The 20,821-nt window shown below is 46.4% G+C and overlaps 2 pseudogenes; one reads left to right on the plus strand and one right to left on the minus strand.

The window, feature by feature from the left end:
* The window catches only part of LOC146857418 (uncharacterized), a 172,034-nt pseudogene that overhangs the window by 122,138 nt on the left and 29,075 nt on the right, over nucleotides 1-20,821 (plus strand).
* Nucleotides 15,837-19,236, minus strand: LOC146857419 (uncharacterized; annotated as a pseudogene).

The raw sequence follows: 20,821 nt of genomic DNA on the forward strand, positions 1-20,821 counted from the left end.
CCCTCACAACTCTGGTCTTGTGATAGTCAGCGGCAGCAGTAAATGTTGTTGGTAGCAAGTTCGCAATATAACATGTGCCCGAGAAATCAGGGGGCAACCATGTGTATGCTCGGTCATTGCAGATGAAATATGGACCCTTGGCAGCCAAAAACGCAGGGGAAAACTGTGACGGGAAAGTGTACGTTTCAGTACAGTCACTTCTTCCCAGTTGGGCTCTAGGATTCTGACCATTACCCTGTAAGCAGAACCGACCTATGTGGGGTACGACCCAGATTGGAGATGAGATTTTTCGCTGTCTTTCACCCAGACTAATACTATACCCCGTCGCGTTCCACCCTACATAAGCTCTCAGCTCTTCTTTGGGAATGGATGAGTATGCATCAATATCCCTACTCATATCGGCAATTCCTCTCACTAAGGCTTTATTATTTGTACTAGGTCTGATGGAACGCGGTTGTCGCGGGGAGTAGGCATCTAGAGCGTAGAGGAACATGGTCTGGAATGCCCATGACGATCCATTGTAACTAAAGGGCAGCACCAAATAGGGAATACCCTTGTTAATGGTATGTGGCATTAACCCACAGACCCAGCAATTGGTTGTATTCATTACTAGTTGGTGTTGTTGCAAGAGCTGAATAAACGAGTTATTTACAAATTCTGATCGTCTGGTTTGTTCATGTTCAGGCAGAGGGTGAAAAGAGTGTGAGGAGGCAGTAGAAAGAGGTATAGGCTGTACAGTGGGTGCAATGGGCTCCTGGGAGGAGAAAAACACAAATCCCACAGTAAACATTATCATACTACACAGTATAAATAGGCACAGAAATACAAAACATTTACTTTTTACAATTTTACATATCTTTGCTTTAAAGTTCATTTCCTCAACGGGTCTCTCCATCTTAAAAAACTCCATCCTCTAATCGGGCCGCTCGCGGCGGATGAGTTTCTTCTGCTAAGGAGTACGCCTGTCAGTCCAGGGAAACGCCCTAGACCAACCAGAACCGTTGACCTAACGTCTTCGGCCTGTACCCCAAAGTCTTGGCACCGCGACCCTGCGGCTGAACCCGGATGGTGGTTCGAAAAACAAAAAATCAAGAAAGTCCTTCAGATGGGAGAGCTAAAATGTCAAAAAGGAAATAGTAAGGAAATCTTTATTTGTCCATAGGCCTTGGTCTCAAATTATAGCGGAGACGGCCAGGTGCTGTTTGGTCTTGGAACAAAAGTTCAGGCTCTGTGGTGTCCAATCGATTTGACAGTGGCACAGCCTCTTGCAGAATATTGTCACTCTCTTGGTCTGAAACTGTGCCTTTTATGCGTGCATCACTGAATGATACAAAACGAGGTACAGTGTCCGTCTCAGAGTCGGCGATACCCTCCTGGACCCACCGGTCATATGGCAGGGGCAAGGGAACTACCTTGCAGTGGGTGCCGTGGATCCAGTGTTTCTTCCCCTTCACTCGCACCGCTGATCTTGTTGACAAAAGGACAAGGTGAGGGCCGATCCAGCGAGGCTCGTCGTTGCTCTTGCGCTGGAAGTTTCTAATCAGCACCCATGTGCCAGGGTCGATAGGGTGTCCAGGAGTTTCAGAAGCTTGAGGAAGAGTATCATGCACCTGTTGATGTAAAACACGCAGTTTAACAGTCAAATCATACAAGTAATCGAGTAGTACTGGATGCTCGATCTCACTGAATTTCGCCGGTCTTGGCACGCCCCATACATTAGCCGGGCGGCCAAAGACGACCTCATAGGGACTAAGTCCCACTCGTGAGTGTATGGTCATTCTGGTGGACAGGAGTGCTAAAGGCAGAGCATCAGGCCATTTAAGACCGGTGCTCGCCTGGATTTTGGCCAGCTTAAGTTTTAGAGCACTGTTGTAGCGCTCTACTAATCCAGCTGATTGGGGGTGATTTGCAGCGTGGAACTTTTGCTTTATGCCTAGCCCTTCACACACATTCTTCATCACTTTACCCACAAACTCACTTCCATTATCACACCACACCATTCTTGGCATTCCAAACCTGGGAAAAAACTCCTTCACAAGAGCTTTGGCTGTGGACAGGGCAGTGTTATCTTTCAGAGGATAAGCCTCTACCCATTTGGAGAAAGCACAAACAACCACCAACACATATTTCAGGTTGTTGCACCTTTCCATGTGAATAAAGTCCAGCTGCAAAACTTCAAATGGGTATGATGGGGGTGCAAAATGACCAGCTGGAGTTGGGGTTCCCCTACCAGGGTTGTATTTCAAGCATACCATACAATTCTTGACCACATTCTCTGCACACTTGGGAATCCCAGCATTCTGCCATACTGGAGCCAACAACTTACAAATTCCTTTCGTACTGATATGTGCCATCCCATGTGCCATTGTAACTACTGGAAGCACATATGCATCGGGCAACAACCATCGCCTATGTTCTGTCAGATCAATCCAACAACCATTCTCATCTAACTTACCCACACTTTCTCTCCACTTGCTTAATTCTTTCTCTGTAGCTTCAGCTTGAAGCGACTTCACACTCTCTATTGTGTTTTCACACATCCCAACATCATCAACCCATCTTGCGGGGCCTGCAATATACATTCTAGTCTTTACATTCTGTGCTGTTTCTTTCGCGATCTCATCAGCAAACGCATTCCCACGTCCAACATCATCTGTGATTTTCCTGTGCGCACTGCATTTCATAATCGCAACTTGTAATGGTAGGGTCAGTGATTCAAGGAGATCATTCACCAACTTGCCATTCTGAATTTTAGCTCCATGCGACGTCAGGAACCCACGTTCTTTCCACAGTCGTCCAAAATTGTGAGCCACGCCAAAGGCGTACTGGCTATCCGTGTATATATTCACTCTCATTCCTTCAGACAACACGCACGCTCTCGTGAGGGCGATTCATTCTGCTGCTTGGGCCGAATTATGTGGCACTCGTGCAGTTTCCACGACCGTGTGTAACGTCGTGATAGCATATGCAGCAGTCGTATCACCATTAGGGAGCTTGAAACACGAACCATCCACCCATAAAGTACCATCACACTCAGTCAGGGGAGTATCTTTTAGATCTACTCTCCCTTTCGTCTCTTCTTCTGTTCTGAACAGACAGTCATGTTGCTCATTCTCATGTAGGTCTGCTGGATTTGGCAATAATGTAGCTGGATTCAGCGTGTTGCATCTCTTTATGTGTATGTGGTTTGCTAACAGTGTGAGCTCATAGCCTGATAATTGCGCACTAGTCAAGTGTTGTGTCTTGGTTCTGTTTAATAATGTGTCTACAGCATGTGGAACCATAACGATCAATGTGTTGTCCATTACCAAACCAGCAGATTGTCGGATAGACATAGCTGCAGCAGCTGTCGCTCTCAGACAGCTTGGCAATGCCCTCGCTACAGGGTCCAAGGTTGATGAAAAATATGCGCATGGGCGCGGTCTGCCACCAAAAGGCTTTGTTAACACTGATAATGCGCAACCATCTTTCTCGTGAACATACAATGTAAAAGGCTTGCTGTAGTCAGGAGTACCCAACACAGGTGCTGAACACAATGCAATGCGCAATTCCACAAAACTTTTCTGGCACTCTTCAGACCATGGGATAGGATTCGGTGTGTCTTTGCATGTTAAGGCTAACAAAGGTTTTGCCAACAAGGAAAAATTTGGGATCCAGTGCCTACAGTATGAGGTAATGCCCAAGAAAGCACGCACTTCTCTCTGTGTTCTTGGCACACTCAACTGTGCAATGGCTTGAATTCTTTCTGGGGTCAGTTTCCTTCCCTCCTTCGATAAGAGATGACCTAAGTAGGTCACTTATTGTCGACAATATTGCAGCTTGGAGAGAGACACTTTATGATGGAAAGCAGATAAATGGCGCAACAATGACAATGTGGCTTCTTTGCAGATCTTTTCAGTATCCGCGGCGATTAGTAAATCGTCCACGTACTGAATCAGAATAGCGCCACTAGGTAAAACAAGTGCATCAAGCTGCGCTTTCAAAGCTTGACTGTATATGGATGGACTCTCACAGTAGCCCTGGGGAGCGCGTTTGAAGCGGAAGCTTCGGCCTCCCAGACTAAAGCCAAAAATGTCTCTGCTCTCTTCTGCAATTGGGATGCTAAAGAAAGCATTCTTTAAATCGATCACTGAAAACCATGCAGCAGAGGCTGGAATCATCGTTAACAAGGCAGTTATATCAGGGACAACTGGAAACTGTGGCACAACAATCTTATTAACCTCTCTAAGATCAATCACAAATCTGTAAACAGGTGGCTGTGAAGGGTCCGTTCGTTTTAAAACAGGTAAAATCGGGCTGTTGCAAACGTTGCCTCTTGTCTCTTCAATTACACCCTTATTAATCAAATCGCTGACAATGTCTAACAATGCTTTCTGGCCTTCATTAGAGATCTTGTACTGGGGAATACGTGGCAGTCTGACATTAGCCTTTAAAGTTACCACGTATGGCGGTATCTCCAAGAGGCCCACATCATTGGGACCAGTAGCCCAAAGGACATCCGAAGGGATGACAATTCAGGCGGCATTGTATTTTTAGACAAGTACATCGGGGAAATCACTTTCCTGCCTAATGTAAGTTGTACCCCTGACGGTGAACAATACAGTGTAGCATGTAATCTTTTCAACAAATCTAACCCTAGCAAATTCTCACCACAACCTGTTGTTAGAATCAGGGGTGCTTTCAGCTCGCAAGGTCCAATAGAAAGTGACATGGAACTAGAAATCGGGTTTCTAACCGGGTCGCCAGAAAAACCTACTGAAACATTTATATCGCCAGACAAAGGTGCGCCAGGGAGTTTTGAATGCATAATTGAACTCTTTGCAGCACCAGTGTCTAGCAGAAAGGGCTCCGTTACATTTGCTGTAGTCACCTCAACATACGGTCCGCTCTGATCCACTGGCACTGAAACAACTCCCTCTCTCTGTCTACGGCTGTCCTAGTAATCATTATTTTCTGCATCGCCGTCCTCTGCATAATAATCATTATTGTAGTACTGAGCTGTATTACTAGTCGCGTTAGCTTGCTGGTCAAAACTATTGATGGTATTTTGAGGCGGCAGAGGACGCGCGTTCTGGGGAGCATTTCCACACCCTCTGCCTCTAGGAGCTTGCTGTCCACCCCTACCTCTTGCGCCATAAGCATTACCGTTCCGCTGCATTAATTTAGGGCAACTATATTTAAAATGACCTTCCTCTTTGCAGTATGAACATTGGTTGGGACCTACAGGGACACGTGGTTGATAATACCCATTCATTTGCTGATTGTTCTGAAATTGTTGGGGTTGGTGATAGACACCTTGGGGTTGCCTATAATTATTCTGACCTCCACGTGGCGGATAGGCCTGCTGCAAAAGGACCTTTGTCTTTAGTTCCTTCGTTTTCTTATCTGTTCTATCTTTTTCATCTTTATCTCTGTTCTCGTAATGCTGTGCAGTAGCCAGTATTTGCGCTGAAGAGGAAACAGCCCAAGAACTTTCTGAATCTTTTAACTTTTTACACAGGTCAGGAAGTAAATTCTGCACAAATTTATCCACAAAAAAACCGTTGGCCACCCTCAGTACTCATATCTTGCCCACTGTGATCAATAAACGTTTCTTCAAACCTGGTAAAGAAGTCTGACATTGTTTCATCTTTCTTCTGCTTGCATGCAGATAGCTTGTCCCAATTTACGCGCATCGCGGGCATTATGGTCTTCATATACGTGATGATTCTACCAGGGAGTTCTGCTATTAAAGGCTCTGGTTTCGCGCCACCAATCTGTCTAGCGTCAGCAGCGATGATGTTAGCCCATGTGTCCCCTAGTTCTGCAGCATGATCCATATTACGAATGGATCCCCACAAAGGCTGTGGAACCACATTCCCAAACAGCATATCTATATCAGCCAGATTCATTACACAGGATTCTGCAGTTTGTGACAACTCCTTATAATAACCGGTAGGGTTTTTACGGGGATCAGGCAATGTCTGCTTAAGTGCTAACACCTCAGAACGCTTCCATGGAACATGTACCCAAATACGCTGAAAATGTGCTAAGACAGGTGGATTAGCATTTGGTTCAGCAGGTCTCCAAACTGGGGGAACCTCACGCATCGGATATTGGCGTGCTTTTACCCTTTTTCCCACAGGGACATCAGGTTCAAACAACGACTGTTGACAATCATCATTCCTGAAGGATAATACAACCGCAACTGCTTTATCTACCTCGCGATCCACAATTGTACCAGTTCCAAAATCAAACCTCACTCTACACAACTCCTGCGGGCTCGGGTCTTTACCACTATCCTCCAATTCTTCACAGAGAATTTCGCACATTTTCTCAAACACATATCTCTGTTTTGGGGCATCCCATTGATGGAAAACGTTGACAACTGATTCCACATCATACAGTGAAGGGAAAACAATCCATCTACGCGCCATGCGATCTATTACCTTTTTCTCATCGGGGTTAGGCAATTGACTGCGCAATTGCTTACACTGTAAACCAGGAGTCGCACCAGATGACTCAAAGAGAGGAGACATTAATGTAGTAACCACATTAGCTAAGCGCTGTCGCGCTGAAGGAGAAGCTGAGGCGAAAACAGGGGGATAAACAGAGGGGAGAAAAGAGGATGCAGAAACAGGTACTGGAGTGGTGCAAGGAAGAGTATCAGGGGAGGCAGTCAATATGCTAGGCAAAGTCGCAGGAAGCGCGGGGGCAGTTGGAAACACAACTGGCGGCCCTTGAGAAGGCTGCGCTATAGGGATAGGAGCCGGCTGCAAAGCAGCTGGCGGTAGCGGCAAGGCTTGCAGTATATTGACTGGAGGTGGCATATTCACAAGCTGGGGAGGCGCCGTGGCATTTTGAGCATACGGGGGTGGCGAACTCAACAAATGCGACATCAGGGGATCTTTCTCCTTTTCTTCTAACTCATTCTGTTTAGAGTGCGGTAAAGCTGGGTAACATTTGTCGATCCCTAACTTACGCTGCCTGTGCAATTGCTCATTCATCTGCTCCTCCTCATTGTCTTTGAATTGTACAGCTGCTTGCATTACTGTCATACCTCTCTCCCTTTTATTCATTTTTGCTAGCTTAATTTCCTTCTGTTTGGCTTCCTTTCGCCACAAGCGGAAAGAATCAAACATCGCCGGCCGGGCTTTCTTTTTAAACAATTTAATTTCCAGATTATCTAAAATATCGGTATCGAAACTACCATTTTGGGGCCATTTTAAAACACCGTCTTTTCTGGTGTAGTGGATCCACACTTCGTTATATGCAATAGGGCCTACGCCATGTTTTACATAGAGCTCATAAGTTGGAGTTCCAACCGGAGGAACCGGACATGATTCCTCCAGCTGGAAATCTCTTCCACAACCCAAACAAAATATTCTACCAAATATTCTAGAACCAGGCATCTTCGCTCACTAGTCTAGATCTAAACATCAGAGGATTATCGATTACGATAGTCTCGTGAATACACGAGTCCTCTGGATTTGGCGTTTGCAAACTCCAAATTTTCAAATCAAAATGATCCCAAGGGATACCAAACAAATGGGAGACGCTCCACTTATACTTAACTGAATATTGCTGATCGATGGCGTCACCAGAAGACTCTCTCGATTGTTTTGCTCTCTCAAAACTCGTCAAGGGTCCAAAACAGGTCGATTAAAAAGGGCAGCAGTCCTTCGTAGCCGTCGGGACGCGGAGAACCTCGCAGAAAAGACTTTCGGACCACGTCGACATGCAGGGGTCGATGAAGTGGCGGCCTTCCTCCAGAATTTCCACACGAAGCTCCTCACGAACCTCTGGCTTGGACCGGTACCGCTGAAATCGTCCCGAGTTGGGCGCCAAACTGAAGTACTGGGTATTTTAGACCCAGCGGTGCAGGGGCACACACCCTATGACTTCTGGGTTCACCCTGTTCCAGACCTACAGAAACACAGAGTCTTCTAGGTGAAGTCAAAGATTCATTTATTGGCTGCAGACCAATTACAGGTATCCTAGAAGTACAACAGCGTGTATGTTCTCAGGAGACTGCTGAAAATCATAGAAACGGACTTCATCTTAAATACAGTTTTCCCTGCCTCAGGCATACATTCCTAGGTTTATGATACGGCAATATACACGTGTACATTACAAACGAAAAGGCAGAGTCATGATGACCATCCCACATTCCAGCTAAACCAGCCCACCATTATTTACACAGCAAGGTTCAGATCCCACATTAGATAATCGATAGGCCCCAATAAACATGAGCATCTCCTGTTTTGGGAAACAAGCCATAAAGCAGGAACAAGCAGGTGCGAAAGTGATTAGCCGGAGGCTTGTGTGTGATGAAAGGACTTTATGGTGCGTTGAGCCCTGATGCTAATCACAGGTGGCAGGAGGAAGGGGAGCTCGTGAGACCAGTTTGACCTGGGGCAGTAGAACCGAGCCGCCCAGGTCACAGAAGAGTCATGGAAAGGCACATGGATTGCAAGGCCCGTAGTTGCTTCATTATAGCCTATGTGAGGGCAATCACAAGATGGCCACTGCCTCCAAAATGGAACCCGCGTAGTGAAGCAGAATAATGTGTACACAGTGCATTCATAGCTAGAACGATATGTAAAGCACTCGTACATACCGCATTAACCATTTGCGGTTTGCTAATACCAGGATAGACAGGGGTGGGGCTCTGTCCCCTACGCGGTCACAGAGATTAAAGTACGACACCACTACTGTTTCTTACAGGGTAAACAAGAGGTGGCATGACTTTATTGTATTGCTGTGCTCACCTGTTCTCAGACACTAGCTCCTCAGTGTATTTCTCATTCAAGTTTTGGGCTGGTGTGTCCTATTTTTCCTTGTGTCAAAGTGGCATGGTGGGTCTACCAACTGGGGAGTACAGGGCTTACATATGTTCAGAGTAATCTAGCTGTTACTCATGATGCATTGCCTGATATGCACTGCGGCCTATTGGTTTTGTACTCATGTGTCAGATGTATACAGGTGATTGATGTTTTTCTGTATCTTCACCTTGCCCACAGCATCATCATTGGAAACCGAGGGAGACACCTGCACGGACCTGGATGAGGGACCCTGCACCAGTGCCACCAGTGCTGGCGAGTCTGCGGGAGCCAGTGGCACGGAGGGCGAGGGGAGTCAGTCGGAGGACCTCTCTGGTGGCGATTCCAACTACGACGCAGACGGGTCTGAGGCTGACCTTATCGAGGGGGCGGAGGCTGCTACAACACCTGGCAGCAGCCCAACATCTGTCCCCGCCTCCTCCATTCCCATCACCGCCCTCCCAGTTGCTCCGGTCCCTTTTGTCCGTGCAGGGCACCACCATGTCTCCTTCGGGACAGACACCGCCACAGTCTGAGTCCGCAGGCCTCACAACCCAGTCCCTCCAAAGCACTCCCCTTGGCTCCCCTGCCAAACTGACACCCAAAGTGGTCGACATTGGTGAGCTGCCCATCACCACCACTGTGACACCACCCCGCAAGCGGGCGAGGAAGTCCCCGGGCAGGGTAGTTGAGTCCCCCCCCTGTCCACCACCTCCCCCAAGAGCGCTGCACCCCATCCCTCGGCCACCCCCCCTCCATCGGCCCTGGGGTTTCTTCCAGTGTAGGGCTTTCCCTGGACACCCTGGCAGCAGTGTGCAGCGATGTGCTCACCTCCACCTTTGGCGCTGCCCCACCCCCTGTGGTGGAGACGTCCACCCCTGCACCCACCACACCTGCCCTTCCCCCTCCTGTCCCTGCGGTGCCTGGTCCTTCCCCACATGATGCCCCCCCCCCCGGTCGACGAACCTGAGAGTTCCACTGTGCAGGCAAGCTAGGGGAGACGCGTGCCCATGCGTCCCCCCAAGGACTTCTATTATGGACTGGCCATTGGCCTTTGTATATAGTGTCATTTCATTATTTGTTTTTTATGCTGAATAAAGCATTTTATTTTTACTTTGCACACTATTGCATTTCAGGTATTGATGTTGGTGCTGAGGCTCCAGGAGCTGGTGTTGTGGTAATGTGTTATGGTTCTGAGAAATGTTCTAGTCTGATGGTCATGAGCTGGACCATGGTATCTGCGTGCCATCACAAGGTCTCTGCAAAGAATCATTGGTAGTGTGTGTTATTTTGGTTTTGAGACATTGTCCCAAGGAGTGTTCCTTCCTCTGTGGCACCTGACATCTTCCCTGCAAAGAGTTGCACAATTTTTGTACTGACCTGTGTCTACATTTGCTTTGTTGTTGACGGATCCCTTCAACTATGGCCATGCCTGCTCAGCAATGTCTCCGGCTGCATCGTCAGTGCCATCCTTGCTAGTCACTGTACTTGTGTATTGAGTATGTCGAAATGCCTTCATGGAGAAATTCTCCCTTTTCAGCACTATGCATGTGTGTACTCCCAGCCTAGCACACATATGGTACTTGTTCTGCAGGGTATTTGGGCACCTGACTCACAATTGTGGGCATTGTATCTGTGGGAACTCCACCCTATTCCTTCCATGAGAGTCAACATCTTGGTGGCTAGCCCAGCACCTAAACATTCCTATCAGTCCTGGGATGTGCGTGACAGTGTGTGTTCCCTTTGGCTCTCTTAGTTTAGTAGGCAGTGACATGACTATACAGTCTTGTGGCATGATCTCAGTGTGTGTATTGTGCTGCATCCGCCAGGGGTGGGTATGCATGTGTTATTTGTCCTCACACCTACATGTGGTGTGTCATGCAGTGAGGGAAAGACATCCATCCTCCTGGGAGTGGGACACTGCTGTCAGTGATGTGTTGCTATGGCACTATCATCATTGTCCAAAGTTAGAGATGCGTACATACACCCATGGAGTTGTGGTCATCTGATAATGATATACACCACCCCATGTCTCTGTCCACTGCTGGGAGTCCTCTGCACCCACCCATATATGTCTGTCCACTGCTGGGAGTCCTCTGCACCCACCCCTCACATGTCTGTCCACTCCTAGGAGTGATATGCACCCACCCCCATGTCTCTGTCCACTGCTGGGAGTCCTCTGGACCCACCCCCATGTCTCTGTCCACTGCTGGGAGTCCTCTGCACACACCCATATATTTCTGTCCACTGCTGGGAGTCCTCTGCACCCACCCCTCACATGTCTGTCGACTGCTGGGAGTGATATGCACCCACCCCCATGTCTCTGTCCACTGCTGGGAGTCCTCTGCACCCACCCCTCACATGTCTGTCGACTGCTGGGAGTGATATGCACCCACCCCCGTGTCTCTGTCCACTGCTGGGAGTCCTCTGCACCCACCCCCATGTCTCTGTCCAGTGCTGGGAGTCCTCTGCACCCACCCCTCACATGTCTGTCCACTGCTAGGAGTGATATGCACCCACCCCCATGTCTCTGTCCACTGCTGGGAGTCCTCTGCATCCACCCCCATGTCTATGTCCACTGCTGGGAGTCCTCTGCACACACCCATAAATGTCTGTCCACTGCTGGGAGTCCTCTGCACCCACCCCTCACATGTCTGTCCACTGCTGGGAGTGATATGCACCCACCCCCATGTCTCTGTCCACTGCTGGGAGTCCTCTGCACCCACCCCCATGTCTCTGTCCACTGCTGGGAGTCCTCTGCACCCACCCATATATGTCTGTCCACTGCTGGGAGTCCTCTGCACCCACCCCTCACATGTCTGTCGACTGCTGGGAGTGATATGCACCCACCCCCATGTCTCTGTCCACTGCTGGTAGTCCTCTGCACCCACCCCCATGTCTCTGTCCACTTCTGGCAGTCCTCTGCACCCACCTCCATGTCTCTGTCCACTGCTGGGAGTCCTCTGCACCCACCCCCATGTCTCTGTCCACTGCTGGGAGTGATATGCACCCACCCCCATGTCTCTGTCCACTACTGGGAGTCCTCTGCACCCACCCCCATGTCTCTGTCCACTTCTGGCAGTCCTCTGCACCCACCTCCATTTCTCTGTCCACTGCTGGGAGTCCTCTGCATCCACCCCCATGTCTCTGTCCACTGCTGGGAGTCCTCTGCACCCACACACATGTCTATATCCACTGCTGGGAGTCCTCTGCACCCACCCCCATGTCTCTGTCCACTGCTGGGAGTCCTCTGCACCCACCCCCATGTCTCTGTCCACTGCTGGGAGTCCTCTGCACCCACACACATGTGTCTGTCCACTGCTGGGAGGCCTCTGCATCCACCCCTCACATGTCTATCCACTGCTGGGAATCCTATGCAGCCACCCACCCACCCCCTTGGTGCAGTACACTGCTGTCCTGGGCCTACACACACACCAATATAAAGGTAATATGCTGCACCAGGCCGTAGGCCAACATTCGTGTACGCCTTGTATCCCAAATGTACTGGTGCCGTAGGGGTATGGGTGATACGGACCGTACCCCTGCAATCATCGGGTGTGTACGGTCCGTACCACCCGTACCCCTACGGCCCAAATCCAATGGTGATACGCCCATACCCACGCTATGTATGTGTGGGTGCGGTCCGTATCACTATAGTAGTGGTGCCGTAGGAGTACGCGCGGTACGGCCCGTACACACGCTCTGAGAGCCTGTGTACGGTCTGTACCACGCGTACCCCTACTGCGCCACTACAATGGTGATACGGACCGTACACACGCACTGAGGGCGTGTGTACGGTCCGTACCGCCCATACCCCTACGGCACCACTACAATGGTGATACGGACCGTACACACGCTCTGAGGGCGTGTGTACGGTCCGTACCACACGTACACCTACGGCACCACTACAATGGTGATACGGACCGTACACACGCTCTGAGGGCGTTTGTATGGTCCGTACCACACGTACCCCTACGGCACCACTACAATGGTGATACGGACCGTACACGCGCTCTGAGGGTGTGTGTACGGTCCGTAAAACGCGTACCCCTACGGCACCACTACAATGGTGTTACGGACCGTACACACGCTCTGAGGGTGTGTGTACGGTCCATACCATGCGTACCCCTACGGCACCACTACAATGGTGATACGGACCGTACACACGCTCTGAGGGCGTGTGTACAGTCCGTACCACACATACCCCCACGGCACCACTAATATAGTGCTATGGACCGTACCCACGCTATGGATGTGTGAGTACGGTGCGTATCACTATTGTAGTGTTGCCATAGGGGTACACGTACGAGTCCACTTCCGTTGTTGCGTGACGCAGGGATTGGTGGACACGCCCCCCGGAGTGACCAGACCCTGGAGGTAATGTATGTCCTCAATATTGTAGGTTTTAATTTGGGTAAGGGGTATGTTTCCTGCCCCTCACCCCCCCTTGGCCCCTGGGTGTTGTTCTCACCTTCTGCGGCGTGTGCGTCGGGTTCGGTGCACCAGGTCGTAGGCTAAGAGGGCCGGGATGACACGTAGGATGGGGTCCATGGCTGTCCGTCACGTACCAGGGCTCCGTTTTTGCATCGGACTCAGTTTCCTGGCTGTTTTTGGCTGCCGTAAAAAAATAGCTGTGCGGAGTGACGTAGGGACGAATTGTACTTGCTGGTCTGTAAAACGCTGCCTGACTCCGTACGGACGTCGCGTATGCGCTGTCCAGGATCAGACACGTAGGTATTTTTTAGCCGTACGGAGTTTTGTACGAATCGTACGGAAATGCTATTTCTGTACAAATCGTACTTGCTGGATTGTACGGTGGATTTCCCGGTTATGGAGAATACGCTCCGTACGACGAATCGTACCCGGGTCTTACAGGATTGGAATCGGCACCTTAGTGAGCGTGAGCACCTGCTTGTGTATCTGTTCATGTTTTGGTTCATTTACTGCTATTTCGTAGCGCAAAATGCATCCTTGCGTCCATTAAGGACATGAGGGGGTATTGTTGTGGTAAGAAAATACCTCTAAATGCAGAATAACTCTTAATTTAATTCCATGTAATCGCGTAGAATGTTTAGGTAATTCCACATGATTATGTTATAGACCTCATTTGGGAGTAGTCAGGGGTCGCAGCTGTGATCTCTACCTTGTTCTCTGCAACTGTAGGCACTTCCTTTGTGACCCTTGGCCTCAGGCTGGCAAAGCCTTTGCCCCCTCTGAGGCCAGGGGTTGCAAAGGAAGTGCTAGGAGTAGCGGAGAGCAAGCTAGAGGTCACAGCTGCTACCCCTGGCTTCTCCCAAATGACCATTAATTCTAATGGGGTAGCCAAGTTTCCCGCATGAACCGGAAGAATAATGTTATAAAACAAGGACTGGCTCCAGTTGGTACTCCCAAATGACGTCCATGGATTATGTTTCACAGAATTATGCGAGTTACCCCACCCTTTATAAAATGGCACAAAACATTTTCGCAGGTATGAATTTAAAAGTAGGTCACGTGTGCTAGAACCGTATCTGGAAGTAAACATTGTGGCCAGCATATGTGTGGACATTACACAGAGGTCACTAGTATGTGTAGAGAATACGCACAGTGTGAAATCAATCAAACGCATTTTGTTCCTCTTAACTGGGTACCTCATTTCCAGATGCCTTATAACAAAAGATGCGCCTACCCTAGTCAAAAACGAAGGTCATCCTGGAGTGATTCTGGACTTCTCTGATGACTTCAGCCAGGCTGTTCCCGTAATTATCAGGGGACAACTCAAAAATGAGCATGGATAACTCAGGATTATTTAAGGAGAACTACAGAATGAGTGTGGATTACTAAATGATGACTACATAAGGACTTTCAGATGATTGTGAAATACTCTTGGATTATTTTAAGCCAATTGAAGGCCAAGTGTGGATTACTCCCAGATGATTTAATTAATAATATAGAATGCCTGTGGATCACTAATAAATCATTACGGGTTGGATTACACCTTGACAATTCCATGTTAGGAGCACGTTAGCCGACTGACAATATTGCCTTGCAAGGTCCCACTAGAAGTTTAGGAATATGGATTTGTTGGTAGGAAAACATTTGGAGGACCACTTCCTCCATGTACAGGCAATGTGGATGTAATATGCCTTTTTTACACAATACCAAGATTTTTTTGCAATGCCATGAGTTCTAAAGTAAGGCCCAGATTTACAAAACTGTCGCTGAACGAAGTGCAGCACCCTAATTGGATGTGTTGCATAACAGGGAGAGTAGGAAAGTGTCATGTCTATCCCTCTCACTAGCACCACTTACCATTAGGCAGCTGAGAGCCATGCACACACATTGGCACTATAATGCAATGTGGTCTGCGAGAGTCTAGCTTAGGTTTTGTGATGGAAGGGTACCCTTCTGTTACCAAAAAAATACTATGTCTAGACAAACGTGAAACGTTTCCCATTTCGGATGAGTGTTGTACCAAATACCAATTTGCTCTGGTTTGCAAATCCTGAAAAGGATTTTGATGCAGGTCTGCATTATAAAACTCAAGCAAACCAGACACAAAACTTCTATAAATCTGGTCCTAATGATCAGATTAATTTTCTCCTGCTTTGGAAAGATTACCTTTTAAACTCTACAGTGAGAGGTAGACACTTGTATAAAATAACTCTGTGAATTGCCATTTTTGGCTAGGTTTGTGCTGCAGAAATACCACAACCACCTTCATACAAAAGAAATGGTCTGCAGCAATGTTATACCTTTGCATTCAGATAAGCTTAACGTGTGCCGCTACTCCCATACTCCTGACTCACTGGGATTTGCCTTATTTTGAGGTACAGAGCATTATCTGACGCTGTTTGACATGGTGGCCATTTGCAAAAGACTAAACAAAACAGTGGTTAAAGGAAAAATGATCAAAAGGGATGTGTCAACATGTAATTTTATTTCTCTAAAGCACATATTTGGCCCCACAGGGGCCAGGATACCAAACAAGAGAAAAAGTCCAGAAAAAAAAATCCAGGGAAAAAAGGCCAGACTACTGCAACAAGAACAAATGGCTTAATGAAAACCAGCAACTTCGTGGTTTGATTCTAGATGCAGAGTTTTCATTAATCCTCTTCTGGCATTGCAAATTTTTATAGTCAGCTTCCTTCTCATACTTCTGTTGTCCAGTGATGGCCAGCCGTTGGCACCGCACACAGACTTCATAAACTCTGGAAAAACAAAATAACACACATCAGTATCATGCTACGACCACTATTTGGGGATTTTAATAGGGCTGGGCTGCCTATAAAAAGTTCAAATTCCATTATTTCATACAGTGTGCCAGCTGAGATATGGTTAGGGTTACAGGGTTCCTAAGTGAAACATTAAGGTCACTTGGTCAAAGAGGCACAGGTGAGAGCAAAGCATTGATGAAGAGGAGGGCAGAAGGTGAAGAAAGAAAAAGTTCCTTTATGAAGTTAAGAGTGAAGCAGCAAGTTGTATAGTCAGGAAATCTGTTGGAGTTTCAGGAAGAGGACAGACATGTCCACCTCTCACAAAGGTCTTAACTTTTGTGGGATGAGACCTCTGATGATAAAAAGTTGGGTCCCCTCCAAAACTTCATATAACATTTAGGGCAGCAGGAGTGGGCATGGCTAAGAGCAGGGGTACTTTTCTGTAGCTCAAAATCTGCACTAAATGTGAGAATTATAAAAGAGCAAACGTGACTTACAACAGAAATTGAACACAAAGCACCGCCACATAACTGGTGTTTAGCCCCTGGTCCCTAATGACAGTTCTAGCCTCAAGTAGCAGTCTGTCGTCTCTGCCTCTTTCACTCATTTGAAATGCTGGGATACTTGGAAGAAAGACTGTACCAATGTAGATGCATTGAAACAAACATGTGCCATACTCATGTTCACTAGATGCTGTCATGCTTCCTCTGCAAACAGAAAGAAATCAGTGCCAGATTTCTTTACAAAACCCACGGTGAGTATGAACTGTACTTGCAATATTCATATTTGGAAAACAGTCTAAGAAACTAGCATAGTGAGCAGAAATCAAAATAGGAGCTTACAACCAAGTGCTAGGACCAGGACCAACTGATCTAATTATTAGGAGAGTTGATCAGGTCTAAATAAAAGCTGTGAGCACAGTATATTTTATAAGTGCAGTTTGCTATCACCCATTCATCCAGTGTGAGCCCCTCACACCTGGACCTACGGATTTAGAAATGAAATCCCAACTCAAGGCTTTGCACCAGATTTGCATGCCATTTGTAGCACAAGCTCAGCACAAACTGTTAAGAATGTACAAGCCACCCCCATTGCTCTTATTGTTCTTTTGCAGACAGCTGTTAAGTAACGATGGAGTCATCGTACAGTACACATATGCAAACACAACTTAACACAATGTATAATAATGAATTTTCACAATTCAAGCTCGACTGAATGTTAATTTGAACATTTGTAATCAATTACCAAACAATGCATCAACCTTCTCCTCATTAAGGGCAGCTCTTCCAGCACGAGACTTCGTTACATCTTTTGCAGATGCAAGTTCTTTAGGAGAAAAAAGTATTTAGCTGATACCATTGAGAAGAAAACCTGCACTGTCCCGAGCTGCCTTGGCTTCCTCCAAGAGTCTGTGCAATTTTCTCTTTGGAACGAGTACATCTCTGAACCGTGAAGGATCATTTGAGTCCTTTATCAACTGCTGCATATCAGTCTGCAAAATAACACAACTATTAACTATTTGCCATTATGTTAGGTTACATACTAAAAAATATATATAGAATAGAGTGTTTTTTTTATTTTGATTTGGCATCTGTACATGGCTAACAATGTCATATTTGCTAGGTTAGCTCCAGGAGTATAAAGTAGCCATATTTAAAAACATTGCATGCAGAAAGATTTCAAAATCCTCATGTAGGAAATCTATAAGGTTTGTCCTATATAAATTTTAACTGTGCTAAAAGAGTGGCAAAGACAAGAAGTACCTTTTGTACAGTGAATGATCGACTGCATATTATAGATGCTGTTGTATCAGTTAAATTGCTTGAATTGGTCAAAGCAGACAGTGCAGCTTGCAAATACTGTATAGCTAACTCACTATTGCAAGTGCCTTGCAACTGTGCTTTAATCAAATAAATACAGTTGTTAAAGGCAGCAGATAATAAATACAATATACACATAACAAGCATACTTTTTGGCAATGCATGTGTTTGGATCGATAAAAAGGATTATTAATGGAAATGTTTTGCAGTTTACGTGGAAAGGTAGAATATCAAGCACACACCTTTTAAGTGTTCGCTTTCAGCTTGTAACCGTACACACTCCTCATTCAGACAGGAACCAGGGCCAACAGAAAAGCTTTCGTTTTGATTAATTATGGACAAGGAGTTATATACCATTTCCTTAGAGAGAAAGCAAATCATAATTAGGTCAACAAAGTGGAAATGCTATTTCCTATGTACCTTAAAAAAAATCACCCCAGTGTTGAATGAGGGACTTTCCTCTGTCATCAAATGAAATGATTCTTCATTGTCCTGAGGGGGATAAAAAAGAAAAGCAACCTTTAGTCCATCATTTATACTGATCACATCAAACAGTTTTCCATTTGTTTACTCACATTTTTTTAATAGGAAGGTATATGTGCCCTATTGTTGAGGAAATTAATGCACCATATTAATTCAATGTTTTAATAAGTATCAAGGCTTTTTGCAGAGATAACCGGTAGAACGTATGTAGTTTTGGCAACAAAAGGCATGTTACGGTTACCAAGGAAAAAAGGCTGGCATACAGGCTTAACAATATGCAAATCTGTATAATGGCAGCACTCATTTAGCTCTGCTTACATTATGGTCACAGCTTTCGTTGCTAGCAAACGGGTCATCATGGCAAGGGGTACGGTTCACATACACAGGTGTTACTGCAGATGGAAAGTCACTGTAGGCCGGGCTGTGTGACTGCGAGCCGTGAGCCACAAAGCCTTGTGGTGTCAAACTATGTGGTGCCAAGTGTACCATCATTTTGGGATCTTGTTTGCAGGGTCTAGTTGGTGTTACTTCATTGCTCGAAACAGCCAGCTCTTGTGTAGGAAATAGTTTTTGGGGTATTAACTCGTGTGGTGGTGAAAGGGAGGCATGTTTTTGTCCTTGATATTTGGATTTAAGTGGGGACTCCAAGACAAGTTGATTTTCACGTTCTACTGCGTCATATTTACTTGTAGATTTTTGATGAAGGACACTAGCCATCCCTGCTAAAAGGGCCCGGTTTTCAAGTTTCTGCAAGTTCATACGCGAACTCACATCACCAGGCTGAAAAGCTCTGCTTTCGGCATGAGTATGGTTAGCAACTCTTATGTAATCCTGCCCACTTTGCTTGGCTTTTTTGTCCTTGCATCTTTTCTCTGCAATTTCTTCCTCTTGGAGTTCACGTAACAACCAAATTGTCCAAAAGCAGAAAGTCTCCATCTTTTCTGACACACACAGAGCAATCGCAAGCGAAAAATAGGACGTTGACTGAAACCATGATTATGTCCTGCTAGATATAAAAACCAGGAATTAGTTTGTGACTGGTTTAAGTTTCAGAGGTATAATACAAAGCATTTCAAACTGATTCACAGATTATTTAATTGGAGAAAAGCATCACAAAAAGTACACTGACCTGGTGCAATTTATAACTAATGCGCGTAGATTTTGGACTACAAAGAAGTGTTAAGCATTCACTGAAGGCCATTGAGGAAATTGCATAATTATCCAGTTAAAAAAAATATTTATTTATTTTACAGAGTTTTATATAGCGCAAACTTGACCCAAATAGGTATTCAGAGCGCTTAACATAGTATCAGTTGCATTCCATGAGGACACATTCATTTTTTTTATTTTTATTTTTTATTTTGTGAGGCATGGGGAGATTAAGTAATTTGTCCAGAATCACAGAATGTTCAGCATCATTGCCCAGACTCGAACCCAGTTCCCCAGATTCGAGGTTGACCGCACTAGCCGTTAGGTGCGAAAGGGATTACATTCATATGATATAATGGTGGGCAGATCCGTATGGAGCTGCAATATTTTGACAAATTAGCGTTGCTTGGTAGCGCAATACAGCTGTACACACCATTAACCATGCCCCATCTCATCCATTCTATCACATGCTTCTAACGATAGAGAGTGACCACTGTATACCCCATAGGACTACGGGAAGACTTCTGATGCTGTTTGCCGGGGGAAAAAAAGCTAGAGTGGGGATTTCTTGGAAGAAAAGGGAATGAAAGGTAGTTGGGGCAAGGGAGCTCCCATATATGTGCACCATATGCAAACCACATGCACCTCAAGGCAACAGGAGCAAAGAGAGATTTGGAGGCTGTAGACAGTGTGGTAAATACCATAGAAATGCCATAGAAATACTTAAGTTGTTCCTAGTGGTCTCATTCACAAAGCATTATATGCCGACCACATGTAACTTCAACATACATGCATCTGTAAAGTGCACGTTCACCTAGGGGTATCTTGCCGCTGAACAACATGTTTATCATTGCCCAACTCAATGTTACTCATTTTGTCGACCTCAGAAGGGCGAATGGTTGAGTGGACCCACCATAATCTAAACCTTTGACCATGATGCTTTATTCCCCTAAGCCACCCGACCCAGGTATTTCAAGGCATCAGGAGCAAAGAGAGAAGTTGGGAGGCAAAGTAGAGACCAGGAAAAGGACAGAAAGTGTTTAAAATAATGTCAGAGCGTGTTGTTACCAATTTTGGAAAATCAGATATTTTATTTTAAAAACCCTCCCTCCTCGACCTGGCTTAATAGAAGTGACAATTGACATCATTTGACCGCTGAGAACATCGTTCTACCTTAGTTACACAACAGCCTCCTGTTTGCTAAGAACCAGCTGGCGAATTAGAAAATTAGTGGGACATAAAAACCGGCTGGGAACCTGGCCATACGAAGCACATCCCCTTCAACTGAAGTAAAACTACACATCAACATTCATGCAGCAGCAGTGATGAAGGCACCCCGACTCGGGTGGGTGTAACACAGGCCTTGGAGCCC

This window comes from Triturus cristatus, chromosome 3_2 (genome assembly GCF_964204655.1).
Source record: "Triturus cristatus chromosome 3_2, aTriCri1.1, whole genome shotgun sequence".
Taxonomy (NCBI): Eukaryota; Metazoa; Chordata; class Amphibia; order Caudata; family Salamandridae; genus Triturus; species Triturus cristatus.